The sequence below is a fragment of the Cervus elaphus genome, chromosome 33 (genome assembly GCF_910594005.1).
Source record: "Cervus elaphus chromosome 33, mCerEla1.1, whole genome shotgun sequence".
Taxonomy (NCBI): domain Eukaryota; kingdom Metazoa; phylum Chordata; class Mammalia; order Artiodactyla; family Cervidae; genus Cervus; species Cervus elaphus.
Genome location: NC_057847.1, coordinates 74261856 through 74272380, shown reverse-complemented (window position 1 = coordinate 74272380; position 10525 = coordinate 74261856). Strand labels below are relative to the sequence as shown.

General features: G+C 40.8%; 1 long non-coding RNA gene across 2 annotated transcripts in view; it reads right to left on the bottom strand.

The window, feature by feature from the left end:
• Positions 1-2059: 2059 nt before the first annotated feature.
• LOC122688715 overlaps positions 2060-10525 on the bottom strand; it is a 33747-nt gene continuing 25281 nt past the window's right edge. For both annotated transcript variants that reach the window (XR_006339550.1, XR_006339551.1), the window contains 2 exons: positions 2556-2608; positions 2060-2109 (listed from right to left, as the gene is read on the bottom strand). This is a non-coding gene — a long non-coding RNA (uncharacterized LOC122688715). The remainder of the gene's footprint in view (positions 2110-2555; positions 2609-10525) is intronic.

Here is a 10525-nt window from a genome sequence, read left to right as displayed (position 1 = left end):
AAGGAGCCAGACATGACTGAGCAATTGAACTGAACTGAAAAATAGAATCAGCAATGAAAAAAAGTATTATTAGAAATTAAGAAGATTGTTTCTCAATGAAAAAAAGGATCGATTCACTAGCAATTATAAGCTTTCTGAATTTGGATGCACCTAATAACATTAGCTTCAAAATATATAAAGCGAAAATTTACAGAACTATAAGGACAAACAGGCACATTTATGATATAATGGCAGATGTTAACATACTGTCTCAGTAATTGATAAAATAAGCAGACATTTTTTAAAGTAAGGCTATAGAACAATCTGACCTGATTGAAATAAACATACAAAATATCATACTTAACAACTGAAAAATACTTAACTTTTTTAAATTGGCTATATATGAGCCATAAAGCAAGTCTTCACAAACTTCAAAAGGTTAAAATCATAAAGAGGTGCACTGTGCAATATGTTTCTCATGAGAACATATGGCTATTCAAAATTGTTAATTATAATTAAATAAGATTTAACATTCAATTCCTCAGTCACGCTAACCACATTTCAAATCTCAGTCCTTTTTCAGTTGTCTCTAAGACATTTAAACCATATGAAAATTTTTATTTAGCTGTCTCTTTGCCAGCAAACTTATTCTTTGCTATATGTTTTTTATCTGTCTTCCCACGTAGAAGCATGCTCTGTGAAGTCAAGAACAGTATTTTTCATATTCACCCTGGGACCTACTTAGTAAAAGTTGGTTGAATTTATTAATTAACTAATTAATGATTCTGTATTATATTTTCCTGCAGTATAAACTTAAGTTGGTAGACTGAATGAAAGAATCATTCATGTCAAATTAAAATATCAAGCAAAAATTCTTAGAAACTGAAAGATATTTCACTTTCTCTGTTGGTGATGCATCATCCTAGAAATGATTAGTGTGGAAGAGGGCTTCAATTTTGGATTTAGAAAGCTACACAAATGCCTGAATGGAGGGAGTTGAGACTCAAGTCACACCTGTCTCGATGATCTAAAATTCCTCTCTTTTCATATAAAGCTGTTCAGAATAACCTCATACAATTTTTTGCCCCAGAATAAGGTATGGAATCTATTTTTCAAGGCCTTAACAATGACGCAGAGTCACGAATGAAAGCATGCATCCCTGTCAGTGTGAGAATGTCACGTTGCACATGAAGCAATTAGAAATGAGCAGAATCAAAATGAGAAAGGCCTTGTGTACTTTATCATGAAGCAGCAGAGGCCCACCAGCAAGTTCTAAATAAAAAGGAGATGGCCCAAGATGCCCCAAATATGAATAAGAGCTTGGACTCATGGCTGAATCTTGGAGGACCTACCAGCTTCCCTGAACTATATGCAAAGGTCACACTTTTTGCTTCACTGTCCCAATTTCAGGGAATGTTGGTTCCTATGAAGAAGAGTTTACTTACATATAAAAACTACACCTCTTTAAGCCAGGCTTGGAGAATGGCATCATCTGCTGCTATGACAGCAATAGACATCATTGAATTAAAATCTCCTGACATTTGCAGGCAAGATCGGTCACAAAGAATCATCAACCTCCTGTCATGTGGTTAGATCTGTTTTGGGTGCAGAGGTTTCAGCCACTAACTAGACATACAAGATCATTGCTTTCATGGAGCTTGCAATCCAGAAGGAAAGATAGCCAACAAACAAGCACACAAATATATAGACAGAGATAAGCTCCACAAAGAAAATAAATCAGGTCATTCAGACAAGGAAGTTAAGGAAGACAAGCTAGGAAGAGACTAATCTATCACTGAAAAGGTAAAAACAAGAATGTCATTTGCAACAATATAGATGGACCTAGAAATTATCAAACTAAGTGAAGCAAGTCAGACGAAGACAAATATCATATGATATCACTGCTATGTGGAATCTAAACAATTACACAAATTAACTTACTTACAAAACAAAAACAGACTCACAGACATAGAAAACAAACTTATGGTTACCAGAGGGGACAGCAGGAGTTGCCAGGGGGAGATAAACTAGGAGTTCGGGATTAAAAGATACATACCACTATATTGGGCTTCCCAGGTGGCTCAGTGGTAAAGAATCCCCCTGCCATTGCAGGAGACACAAGTTCAATCCCTGGAGGAGGAAATAGCAAACCACTTCAGTATTCTTGCCTGGGAATCACATGGACAGAGGAACCTGACTGGCTATAGGCCATGGGGTCACGAAGAGTCAGACATTACTTAGCAACAAAACAGCAACCTGTAAATGAGCTGTGTTCCAATAGACTTTATGAACAATGGGCAGCTGGTGGGCTGTTGTTTGCCAACCCTGACCTCAGATCCTCCTAACAAACTCTGTGAGCTGCCTACTCCATACTCTCTGTTGCCTTCATTATTGATAACATAACCCCAAATTTGTTTACAATAACAATTCATGAACTGAAACTGCTCACTATCCCAGGTTGACCATGAGACTCAGTTATGGCCAATGAGATGTAAATGGATATCTCCAGATAGGGCTTGGAAAAGAGATTTTTTAAGATGGGCAGCCTCAGTTGTCAGGCTTTCATTTAAACTTACGTGCTTCTTTTTTCTGCTTCCTGTTGGAACTTGGATGGATTTGGAACAGCCATCTGTAAAACATGAGTCGACATAAATAAGAATGGAGGCTACATGCTAAGAACAGCAGAAAATGATATACAAAGGCTCTGGTTTCCAGTGCATCACTTGGCAACTGTACTAGCCATGAATTGACTTCCTCCACATGCATGCTTTTCTAACTGATGCATTATATTCAACTGAATGCCTCCCTAGCTAATATACTCAAATCTTCAAAAGAATACAGCTATCAACATGATGGGGTAGAGGATTATCATATTAATAAAAAATAATCTATCATCAGAGACTTCTATGTAACAAACAACCACAAGATTTCTTGGCATATAACAATAAACATCTATTTCTCATGCATCTGCGGTCCACTGGGGTGATTCTGATATCTTGGCTGTGCTCAAGTTGGGTGCAGGTCTGCTATACATGGCTCTCATCCACCTTGGATGAGCTGGCTAGCCAGGGCATGTCATTCTGATGGTGAGAGTAGATGAAAAGTGGATTGAACAGAACAGGCAGTGTGTCTTAAGTCCTGGACCTGTCACTTCTGTCCACATTCCATTAGCTAAAGAAAGGCACATGACTGAGTCCAACATCCAGGAACAAGAAAGTAGATTCTATATTGCATTGAAAGAACAAATTGCAGGGCAAATGGCATGGATAAAGTGAAGAACTGGCACCAAGAACCTAATACACCACAGACAGAGGACACAGAGAAGGCAGAGTCGATTGGAGCAGACTCTTTGGTCACTTTGTGAAATCTTGCTGAGTCCTGGGGAATCCCACTGAGAAGAGTTTCTTGTCTCTCAAGAAGTCTCTCAAGTCTTCTTGGTCAAAGATGGAATAGCAGTCATGCCTTTCCCCTCTAAACACTCATCTGTTCTACCCCCAAAGCACCCATGACCCCCATAAATCTTCATATAATTCTATATATTCAATTATTTCCAGACCCTAAAATAATACATAAATAGTCATGCTCAGAAGTCAGAGTTAAAGTAAGTCAGAAAAAGATAAATACCATATGATATTACTTATATGTGAAATTTAAAATATGACACAAATAAACTTATCTATGAAACAGACTCTCAGACACAGAGAACAGAACGTTGGCCACCAAGGGGAAGGGACAGACTGGAAGTTTGGGGTTAACAGATGCAAACTAATATATATAGAGTGTATAAACAACAAGGTCCTACTATATAGCACAGGAAACTATATTCAATATCTTGTGATAAGCCAGAATGAAGTAGAATATGAAAAAGGATGTATGTATGTATTTATTTGAATAACTTTGTTGTATAGCAGAAATTAATGAAACATTGTAAATCAACTATACTTCAATAAAATATTTTTTTAAAAAATCAGAGTTACCAATGGAACAATATATAAAGCCCAGAGATAAACCCACACACCTATGGGCACCTTATCTTTGACAAAGGAGGCAAGAATATGCAATGGGGCAAAGATAGTCTCTTCAATAAGTGGCAATGGGAAAACTGGACAGCTGTCTGTAAAAGAATTAGAACCCTTCCTGACACCATACACAAAAATAAACTCGAAATGGATTAAAGACCTAAATGTAAGACCAGAAACTATAAAACTCTTAGAGGAAAACATAGAAAACTCTGTGACATAAATCACAGTTAACTCTCTATGACCCATCTCCTAGAGTAATGGGGGAAAAAAAAATAAGCAAGTAGAACCTAATTAAACTTAGAAGCTTTAAGCAGCAAAGAGCAAAGGAAACTCTACTGTGTTCAGCCACTCAGTCATGTCTGACTCTTTGTGACCCAATGGACTACAGCCTGCCAGGCTCCTCTGTCCATGGGATTCCAGTTGCCACGCCCTCCTCCAGAGGATCTTCCCAACCCCAAGACTGAACCCAGGTCTCCTGCAGTGCATTCAGATTCTTTACCACCTAAGCCACCAGGGAAGCCCAAGGAAACTATAAGTAAGGTGAAAAGACAACTCTCAGAATGGGAGAAAATAATAGCAAATGAAACAACTGACAAAGGATTAATTTCCAAAATATATAAACAGTTTATGCATCTCAGAAACAGAAAAAGAAATATCCCAATTAAAAAGTGGTCAAAGACCTAAACAGACATTCTCCTAAGAAGACATTCAGATAGCTAATAAACACATGAAAAGATACTCAACATAGCTCATTATTAGAGAAATGCAAATCAAAACTACAATGAGATATCACCTCACACTGGAGAGAATGACCATCATCAAAAAATATGCAAACAATAAACGTTGGAGAGGATGAGGAGAAAAGGGAATCCTCTTGCACTTTTGGTGTAAATGTAAATTGATACCGTCACTACGGAAGTCAGTATGGAGAGTCTTTAAAAAACTAGGAATAAAATTATCATATGACCCAAAAATTTCAATACTGGGCATATGCCCTGAGAAAACCACAATTGAAAAAGACGCATGTACTGCAATGTTCATTGCAGCACTCTGCAATAGCTAGGACGTGGAAGCTACCTAGATGTCCATCGACAGATGAATGGATAAAGAAAGTGTGGCACACATACGCAATGGATTATTGTCGTTGTTCAGTCACTCAATCATGTACGACTCTGTGACCCCATGGACTGCAGCACGCCAGGCTTCCCTGTCCTTCACTGTCCCAGCATTTGCTCAAACTCATGTCCATCGAGTTGATGATGCCATCCAACCATCTTATCCTCTGTCACCCCCTTCTCTTCCTGCCCTCAACCTTTTGATGAGGGTCCTTTCTAATGAGTCAGCTCTTGGCATCAGGTGGCCAAAGTGTTGGAGTTTCAGCAACAGTCCTTCCAATGAATATTCAGGGTTGATTTCCTTTAGGACTGACTGGTTGGATCTCTCTGCTGTCCAGGGGACTCTCAAGGGTCTTCTTCAACACCACAGTTCAAAAGCATCAATTCTTCAGTGCTCAGACTTCCTTATGGTCCAACTCTCCCATCCATACATGACTACTGGAAAAACCATAGTTTGGCTATTCAGACCTTTGTTGAAAAAATTATGGCTCTGCTATTTAATATGCTGTGTAGGTTTTTCATAGTTTTTCTTCCAAGGAGCAAGCATCTTTCAATTTAATGGCTCCAGTCACCATCCGCAGTGATTTTTGAGCCCAAGAAAATAAAATCTGTCACTGTTTCCATTTTTTCCCTAAGGAAATGGCAACCCACTCCAGTACTCTTGCCTGGAAAATCCCAAGGACGGAGGAGCCTGGTAGGCTACAGTCCATGGGGTCGCAAATAGTCAGTCATGACTGAGTGACTTTTCCTTACTTCCTTTCTGTTTGCCATGAAGTGATGGGACCAGATTATTCAGCCAAAAAAAGGATTTGAATCAGTGCTAATGAGGTGTGTGAACCTAGAGCCTATTATACAGAGTGAGTGAAAGTGTTAGTCGCTCAGTTGTATCTGACTCTTTGCAAACCCATGAACTATAGCCCACCAGTCTCCTCTGTCCATGGAATCCTCCAGGCAGAATATTGGAATGGGTTGTCATTTCCTTCTCCAGAGGATCTTCCCAACCCAGGTATCAAACCTGGGTCTCCTATATTACAGCAGATTGTTAATCATCTGAGCCACCACAGAGTGAAGTAAATCAGAAAGAAAAAAACAAATATCATATATTAATGCATATATATGGAATCTAGAAAGATGGTACCAATGATCCTATTTGCAGGGTAACAATGGAGACACAGACATAAAGAACAGAACTCATAGACAGAGGGTAAGGGGGTAGGAAGAGGAGAATGGGATGAATGGAGTGATAGCCAGTGGGAATTCGCTGCATGAGTCAGGGAACTCAAACCAGGACTCTGTAACAACCTGGAGTGGTGGGATGGGATGGGAGGGGGGAGGGAGGTTCAAGATGGAGGGGATATACGTAACCTGTGGCTGATCCACGCTGATATATGGCAGAAACCAACATAACATTGTAATTATCCTTCAATTAAAATTAAATAATTTTTTTTAAAAGTCAGGGCTATACTTTGCATAGAACTCTTTCCATTAAAACAAAACAGTAACCATACAAAAGCCTTAACAGTAACCATTAGTAATAAAGACGCTTACTTGTGTTTGGTCTTTGACCAGTCCTGATACAGACAGTCTGGAACTGGGATCCTAATGATGATGATGATATGATGACGAAAACTGAGGTAAGTATATTTAGCACTTACATAGCACTAGATGCCAGGAACTGTTCTAAGCATTTGAAGCTTTAATTAACATGGTTCTCTCAACAACCTCCCAAATTAGGCACCAGGAGTACTGCCATTTCTCAGATGAGGAAACCTAAGGCACAAAGTTGTTAACTACTTTGCCCACATCACGTAGCAACTAAGTGGCAGACATAATATTAGGACCCAGGCAGACTGGTCCCAGAGCCTGTGCATGTACCCACCACTTTTAACTGTTCACACAAAGTGAGAAAACAATCCTAAGACATCCATGGAATAGGATCCACATTCATTGGCACCTTTTACTTACTCGAAGTAACTGAACTCATTTAAATCAACAGGTCTGTGTAAACCCAGGAACACCACCTGGTAAAACCTTGTCTTTTCCTCCTTTTCTGGAAGATTAGGATCATTAAATTCTAGAGACAATGATAGTTTAATTAAAAGGCAACTGTAGTATGAGAACATTTCATTTGGGAAGGAATTACCGCTTATTAGAATGTCCCAGGGGGGCCAACCTGGTGATGGCTGATCACATGTTGGGAGGATGTTATTGTTGTGGACTGCAATTCTTGGACTTGAAAACTTGAGCAATAGCTTGGTACCCCATTACTTAAAGTACCTGAGGACGCTTAATATGGCAGTGGACAGCAGACTTTCAGTTCCTTTCCGTTTATAAGGAAGTGGTAACAAATTTCTGCAGTGGAAAGAATGCTGGGAGGCCATGCATGGGGCTGTGGTCAGGCATTGCCTCCCAGGGTATCTGGCCCACTGCTGGGTGTGCAGTGGGGATGCAGGGCTGGAATTGTACCTGCCCCTGGACGCCTCCCCCACATCCCACCCCCATTGGACCAGGCAGGGGTGAAGCTGTTATTTTCACCCCGCTTGAAGACAGATATCATGAGGTCTAACAGTACAGAGAAGAGATAATATCATGCCCAGAAGGGGACAGAAAGGTACAGATCTCAAGGTCAGCACAGCCCTGCCTTCCTGACACAGAAACTGTGAATGAACATCAGCGGGCAGGACCGAAGCGGAAACATCTTAAGGGCAAAATTTATTCTATAAATGGACTTTGCTATCACATTCATTTTGCTCACCTTGGCGTCACAAAATCAAGTGATTTAGAGTGCAAGAGAGCTGATATCATGGCAGCCAGTCCCCTTCTCTCACAAGTGAAAAAAATTAGTTGTGTGGAGGTCAACTTCCTAAGGCAAGAATAAGATATTAGACTGATACCAGCTCTCTCACCTCTGAGCCCTTTAGCTTTTAACCAGCATTCCACTGAGCCAACTTGAACCCTGCCTTCCCACCCAGGCAGCTCTAAAGTGTCGTATTTACAAACAGTCTTTAATAACTTGAGCTGAAGGAAGTGTTGTGAAATTATATGTGCAAAACAATCTCAGTTACTGTGTGTGTTTAACCAACATATGACTTTGAAGGAAAGCAAGAAACTGGATAAATGGAAAGGAGAGAGATATTGTAGACTGGTAGAGAAAGGAGAACCAAGATATTGATTCAGAAATGAGTTGGGTACACAGATAGCAATGGCAAAATGTCTGGAGAGTGTAGATACTTGGATGGAGTGAAACGGATGCCCTGGGGGTAAGGGCAGGCATAGGAGTCAGCCAGATGTGTGTGGGTTTATCCCAGACAGCTCTGCCACCTAGGATAAACTCATAACTCCTGAGTCACACTTGCTCACTGGTTTCTTCAGCAAATATTTATTAAGCACCTACCATGAGTAAGTAGGGGGAGCGATAAACTAGGAGATACACAGGTCTACTATGGATACACACTACTGTGTTCCAAATGGATAAACAACAAGGTCCTACTGTATAGCACAGGGAACTACACTCGATATCTTGAAATAACCCAAAATGGAAAAGAATATGAAAAATAATATAATATAACATATATTTATAATTGAATCACTTTGTTGTATGGTGGGAGAGTGGTTTAGTCGCTAAGTTGTGTCTGATTCTTGCAACCCCGTGGACTGTACCCTGCCAGGCTCCTCTGTCCATGGGATTTTTCCAGGCAAGAATACTGGAGTGGGTTGCCATTTCCTTCTCCTTGTTGTATAGGAGAAATTAACACATTATAAACCATCTACCTTTCGAATTTTAAAAACTTTTTTAAAAAGAACTAGAGGACTCGAGTCTATTGAATTAGCTGTTTCCTCACTAATCAAAATGAAGACAATAATATCTGTCTGCAGAGTTATTGTGACAATGCTCATAAGGCACATGTCATGTGGCTCATCAAACACAGTTGGTACGAGGTCCCAGTTGCTGTAGGCTGGAACTCTAGGTGGGGGTTCAATGTAATTCATATTCAGGAAGTAGAGTGAATTCCTACAACACAGAAAATGTTTATTAAAAATCAGAAATGGGGTGAGTCTATCCCCAGCACTTTGCAATCCCCTAGTTCCACCCCTGTCACACACACAGGCACAAGCTCACAGTTAAGGATCTTCAAGGACATGATTGGAGCCAGGTAGCAGCAGACAGAAACACGAAGTTCCCTATTACTCTGCGCCACTCCTCGTCCTGAGTGATCTGGTGCAATCAGTGAGACCAAAGTCTCCATGTCAAGCAGCAAGTAGCCTTTTCTAGATGGGCAGCCTTTCATTAGTCAAATCAAATGATGAAGAGTCAGATGTTTTTTGTAAAGGAAGAACAATTGTCAACTGAGAAATAACTGACTATAAATTTCACAATGAGGCTCAGTGTCTTGGCGCTAAAGCCCAGAATGCAAAGAATACCTGCATTTTGTTTCTAAAATGGGATGCCATTAGAGTCCTACACCAAGAAAAAGAAAAGGTCTCCAAGGAGGCCATGCTTGGAATCCTTTCAGAACACCCAGGAGTATGAAATGGCTCATATGAAATTGAAGAGCCAACGAATCTGGATGTCAAAGGTATGGCTGATGAATGAATTGGGAAGAGAAAGAGTCCCCAAGAGGAAAGAGACATTCAAAGAGAATTATAGACTTTCAAAGCTGGAAGGGACTTCAGTCCTCAAAGGGTTGAGGCAACTGAGAAAAACCAAACAAGCAAAACACCTTGCCCAGAGGAACCCAACTAGAGAGGACAGTGTCTTAGCGTCAGTTCCCTGGAGAGCAGAGGCTTGGGTGCAGGCCATCTGTGCTGGGGGGAATCCAAGGAAACAAGGTCTGTGGCGACTGAGACAGGGAAGGATGAAAAGTCAAACAAAGAAGGCATTGTCAAGGTCACTGCTATGGGCAACAGGAGTTCCTAGTCCAAAAGGACCCCTCAGCAGTATACACAGTGCCGCTCAGGATTATCCGCCAGAAAGACGAGACAGGAGCCTTGGTCCGGTCACATCCTTTTCTGGGTAGTAAAGGATTGTCCCTGAAAGTTTTAACTCCTCTGCACATCTGGACACACCCCGTGCGTGACTGAAAGGGCCCTAGGGCAGAAGGCCAAGCCAAGTGGCATATCCTCAAGGCCAGACACCATCAGCAGCAAGAGAACCAAAGCCTGAGCAGAACTGTCCTCTCCAGTCACGACTGAACTCAGAGGTGAGGTCAAGAGAATGCAAAGCAAAACACGGAGTCGTTTACCACAGACAGCAAATTTTGAGCTGATCCCAATGCATACGATGTGGGTCACAGGTGTGTGACAATGACCTGATGCTTCTGAAAGACTTAAAAAGCCCATATTCCTATCACAACCATCTAACGGAACACTCAAGGTTCTAGTCAGAGAGTCAGGGGTTTTTTAATTGGA